The 6,000-nt window shown below is 33.1% G+C and overlaps 1 protein-coding gene across 25 annotated transcripts in view; it reads right to left on the bottom strand.

Annotated features, from left to right (window-relative positions):
• Positions 1–4,541: 4,541 nt before the first annotated feature.
• The window catches only part of pleca (plectin a), a 153,953-nt gene continuing 152,494 nt past the window's right edge, over positions 4,542–6,000 (bottom strand). For all 25 annotated transcript variants that reach the window (XM_049476029.1, XM_049476031.1, XM_049476032.1 and 22 more), the window contains one exon: positions 4,542–5,582. The gene's annotated coding sequence lies outside the window, so the exon portion shown is untranslated. The remainder of the gene's footprint in view (positions 5,583–6,000) is intronic.

Raw genomic sequence — 6,000 nt, 5'->3', positions numbered from 1 at the left:
TGATTATTGTGAGTTTCATTAATATCACTGTTTATTAAAAAGATTTTAAAGAGTTAAAGAGGAGGAGAAAATAGGATCTGTTTGCTCTGTTTGTTTGTAGCTGCGCTGTTTGGTTTGTAAGCGCTGCATCGTTGCTAGGTTACCTGTATGTGGCGGAGTAACACATGGAAAGCTTCGGTTACAGTGCATTACCAGCTGATAAGGGTAGAACTCATAGAACACCTCTTAGCCAATCACATTGCAGGGTCGGAACTAACTGTGGTATAATATTTGCTCATATTCACGATGCCCAGTTGATAACTACTAGACTACAATCTGTGGATAGCTAAACTTAGTTAAACTTTTGCAAAAAAAATTATCTGCATGCTTCCTATCTGTGTTGAATTACATATCTGTGTTTTTCTTTGTTTATTTTTTTGTACTATACTATTACTATTGATTTTACAACTTTGCATTTTATAAGACTACATACGATAAGGTCAGATAAGATAAAGACAGAAAAGAAGAGGTGCCAGGAAATATACAGACAATAAAAAAAAAAATAATAAAAAAAAAAAAATAGATATATATATATATAAATCTGTATATGCAAAAAAAAAAAACAAGAAAATATCTAGAACAGTAATTCAAACTGATGTATTTCTAAGACAGTATGTCTTAAATAAATAGTAAATAGAACATGTCCTAATAAACATGATGGATTTTCAGTCAGTACTCAACATGCTTTTATGACACATCTGGTTTAACAGTTGGGGAAAGCGACGGTGATGTAACAGATAAACTGAAGTTGCATAAAAGACACTGAAAACTGGTTGAGTTACTCTTTAATTAGAGCAGAGATTTGTCTAAATGCATTGTCTAGACACTTCGGCAGGTTTTAGCGATCTATAGTTAAGGCATCAACCATGCATCATGCATTGGGCTTGAATTAGGGCGTGTCAGTGTGTCTTCGCTATTGTAACAACAGGAAAAGTACACCTTGCTCAGCTCGAAATGCTCAAAGGGTACTATGCATGTACTAATTCTCTTAATTAATGGGTGCGTTTTTTTGGGGCGTAATGTGAAATAATCCAATCAGTGGCTTGCAAAAGTATTCATACCCTTTGAACTTTTTTTTTTCTCGTATTTTGTCACATTACATTACATTAACAGCCAACATAAATATATTTAACTGGAATTTAATGTAAAAGACTGACACAAAGTGGTACGCATTTGCGAAGATGAAAGAAAATCATGCATGATTCGAAACTTTTTTTTTTTTTTTTTTTTTACAAATAAAAAACTGAAATGTGCGGTCTTGTTTTACCAATAAGAGTCATTGGTCCACCACTTCTGTAACAGGAATAACCTTGTCACTTTCTATAAGAGCATCAGATAAATGTTATAAATGTAAGTGTAATGTAAATTATTATAGGCTTTCAACAAAGAGAAGTTATATATAAATATATATATATATATATATATATATATATATATATATATATATATATATATATATATATATATACATTGGCATATTTCATTCAGAATAAGAAGTGAAAGTTAACAACATGTTGCTGCAGATTTGCTGAGGTTTTAAAAGGTTTCCTGAGAAGAACTCAGCCCTGCGCTCTGACTGGAATAGGTGAGGCTCTTGGGTTCAGGCACGAAAGCAATAAGCATTCAGTTTCCAGCCAAACTTTGATCTGTTTATTTATTTAATGCTGCATAATTACAGTGCAGGAAGTCAGATTCATTTATTTCTGCATGCGTGACGGCAATATAACATTTGGCAGTAGAGTTAAATTAACCTGTGGGACCTGGGGGGCTGTTTCTGGTTTCATAAAGAACCATGTTCATGGTAGATAGTAGGTATGTACAATTGGAGAACCTCAAGTAAAGGGCTTTTTGATCATTATTAAAGGGAAAAAGGCTGAAAAACATTATTTTAATAAAAAAAAAAAAGTTCTTCACACTTACTGTAATGCTTCAGAGGCAGGGTGCAATGCAAATGCAGGACAGGTTTATTTTTAGACTTAAAGAATAAAAACTAAAACAAGACTATCAAGCAAATAAAGAACTATTAAGGTAATCAAAAGAAAAAGCAGGGTTTAACAGGACAGGGTCGAACTAAAACAGGACAGAAAATAAAGAAACACATGGGGTATAGATACAAACTGAGAAACAAGAAACACCAGGAGAAAGAAACGAGGGGGCGGGGTAACAAATGAGACAGGGGAGAACACTATTGACTGGGTTCAAAACTCGTATACCTATATAACTAATAAAAAAACAGCACAAAAAGTAAGGAAACTAGTGTTTGTTAGATTATTTCTTTGTTGTAACAATACTTATTTGTTTACTTGGTAATATGTTTCATATCATTGAAAATATTATAATTTCCCTTTGTCTTTGTTATCTTTATTGACAACCATTTGTTGATGGTTGTCTTTATTATCAATTTGCCAGATTTAAAATCTCTGTTAATGCCAAACAGTATGAACTTGCTTATTCGTGTTTTGTCATTTAGCACAAGCTAACACTAGCATGTGGTTAACGCTTAGCATAGCCATGGTTTGGCCAGCAAGAGCTTACATATTTGCATAAAAGTGACAAAGCCCTTAAATGGCTCATTCTGAAAGTGACTAAAGCTTTCGGCCAATTGTGGTTGCGTTGTTGATAGTAGGTATTATAGTTTAGATATTATAGATATTAAAGTTTGTTTAAAAACCTGAAAGATTTACATATGACAAAAATGCAAAAATACTGTAAGGGGGCAAATAGTTTTTAAACCACTGTATGTCCCTTCTCAACTCAGGAACACTACTGTTTTTAAATAAAAATACAAATAAATCTATAAAAATGTTTGGGACTGCTGCTTTAAGTGTGTATTTCTAAAAACAAGTGGCAATTTTTCAACCAGCCAACAGAAAACAAGTTTCTACTGGATTCTGAAACTGAATAAGCAGCTTCTGTCTTATTGTATAAAAAACATACAAAATACAGGTTTCTTTTTTCATAATTTGATAGCGGATGTTGCGAAATGTAGGAAAACGAAAGAAAAAAGTGTCGAAATGCAGGAAAACATGATCTTTATTCAGCAGAGAGTGTAGGTGTGAGAACTAAACCACTAAAGCAAGTTTTTAAACAGTCAGATTTCCCAGGAAAGGTGTGAATACTAATATTAATAATAATATGATTATTATTTCACCTGTAATTCTGTGGAAACCAACACACAAACTTTCCAAAGAAACCCAACCTGTAGGAAATATATTTAATGATTCGATGATAACACTGCGGCACGCTGTTTTCTGTACATTTTAGTTTTATTTATATTTTCAATTTGGTTTAAGTAATTATTGTTATTTATAAGTTATATATTTATAGGTCTCGTACACTGTCCAGTCAAAACATTATGACCACAGCAGCGGATGTTTAATAAAGATAATAACTGCAGTGTTAATAAACCTACAGATAATAATATAATATAATATAATAAACTCAGTTATAGGGTGTTATGGTAATTAGAAAAAGAGGAGCACCTTATTACAGAGCCTGTTTAAAAAAAAATATAATACATGGCCACAACTTACTAAGGCATGGGAACGAAAACGTATGGAAAATGTGTGGGAACGAGATAATTAAGACGTGGAAACAAAATCGTAATGCGTGGGAAGGAGATAATTAAAATATAGAAACAAGATGTTTAAGACGTGGCCACGACTTATTAAGGCATGAGAACGAATGAGTTAATTGAATCATAGCCATTAAGGTGTGGCCCCAAGGTCCTTTTGTTTCGCAGCTAACAAAGCAAGCAGATCTCAGGGGTTGTGCTCAGGGGGAGATGATGGCAAGCTGCATGACCGGGATTCGAACCAGCGCTGGACCACTCTGCGCCCCCAGTGTATATTTAATTTAGTGTTCATTATTTACAACACAGTAATACATTTTAAAGCAGTGTAATATTTTCTGTGTTTAAAAAATCAGCAGTTTATTACTGTGATAATTATAATAATAATAAAGTGCTGTGATTATTACTATAAGAAAAACTGCAAGTACTGTGATTACATGTACAGTATGCATACTGTAACATTTACTACAGCAACTATTAATGTAAAAGTAATGTACATTTGACAGTAGGGCTGCAACGATTAGTCGATATAATCGATATCGTCGATTATGAACATTGGTTGACTCCAAATATTCATTGTCGACTAATCGTTAATTTGTAGCACTAAACAAAATACAGGGGACACTCACACAGATTACACATTTTCTCACTAAATATCAGCAATTTACATGCATTTTTTTAGGGTATTAAATCCCATATTCAGCAGTTTCTATCTTTTTGAAGTGATAGTGAAAGCTAGAAACAGAAGCCATAGCCACAGCAGGCAGAGTTGGAGGGCATGGCGAATTAATCATCGACTAATTGGAAAAATAATCGACAGATTAGTCGATTACCAAAATATTCATTAGTTGCGGCCCTATTTGACAGTGCTCTTTTCACAGTGCAATATAAACAGTGTTTATCAAGTATAAAAAAATGAACAGAGAGGCAGTTTTGATATTTGATTTTATCATATTTTATTTACAATAGAATACACTCCCATCCTATAAATACAGTCCTCTTCACCAGGCCTCATTATCCAAAACAACAAGGCAATCTTGGTTCAAATACATATATTCTTAATCTGCCTCAAAATAAACTGAATTGTTGAATGCAGCTGTTCACACTGCATCCCTTTAACCATGTTAGCAAAAACATGCAAAGCAAAAACAACATTAATGTAGGAAAATACAGTTGATACTGACATGCAGTCTGACTTTACAGTACGGCAATCAAGTATTAAAATAGAACATAAAAGAAAATAAAAGATAACAGCGTTTGTAATGGAAAAACTGGGACAAATATAACAATAAGTGGACAAAATTATCTAAAATAAAAGGTTATCAAAAGTCTCGAAGATACGCTGGCTATGAAATGCATGGCAATGAAAACATGGTCATTTTTGCATGATCTCCTCAAGAAGTTTTAATCTATGTATCTTCTTGTATATTTGTGCCATTTATGTATTTCGATTAGGACGCTGAGAGTTTATAGAGAATAGCCTTTTTTTATTAATTCAGAAATGCAGCAGATTTTTAATGTACAATATACAATCTTGGACGTGTTTACTTTCACTAGCACCTCGCTCATTTTCCATTTTTCATTTTCCAGTGAAAATATTAAAACACGATAAAGAAATAAAGAGCTATCCAGAAATACAACGCAAAACACTGAACAAAATTAATAAATTGTTAAATCCAAAGAGCAGCTCGCAAAAAATCCAGAAGAGCTCAATTTTGTATCTATGGCCGTTTCCTTTTCTTAACTGACTTAAAAAAAATATTCAACATAATATAAACAATACGTAAATAATATGAAGAATCAACAATGCAAATGCAAAAAAAAAAAAGAAAAAATGCAGTAATATCAAATGAAGGTAGCAGAACATGTATGTTGGTCAATCAAACAGCTGATCTGTGGTTCTTTTTGATTGGAGCGATCTGTTGTACGGGATCTCCTCCGGCGGGCAGTGGAACACATGGACGTAAAACGTCTAAAACAAACCAAAAAACAACACAACAAACAGCTGATTAGTGCTTGAAATAAATGTAGAACTGGATTTTTCCTCAGTCTTTAAAATAAACAGTTAAAAACACTCTCCTCGTCAAAAAGTGAGAAATAGATGCACACATTTGAGTGTACTTTTCCTGTCGTTACAATAGCAAAGACACACTGACACGCCCCTGGGTGCAACTACTTTTGCAACGATTTATTTATCAAGTGTATATACAGCTCTGGAAAAAAATAAGAAAGCACCTAAAAATGATGAGTTTATTTGATTTTACCAAATTGAAAAGCTCTGGAATATAATCAAGAGGAAGATGGATGATCACAAACCATCAAACCACCAAACTGAACTGCTTGAATTTTTACACCAGGAGTAAAGCAGCATAAAGTTATCCAAAAGCAGT

The sequence above is a fragment of the Astyanax mexicanus genome, chromosome 3, assembly GCF_023375975.1.
Source record: "Astyanax mexicanus isolate ESR-SI-001 chromosome 3, AstMex3_surface, whole genome shotgun sequence".
In the NCBI taxonomy this organism is placed as follows: Eukaryota; Metazoa; Chordata; class Actinopteri; order Characiformes; family Acestrorhamphidae; genus Astyanax; species Astyanax mexicanus.
This window is presented reverse-complemented; position numbering and strand designations above follow the sequence as displayed.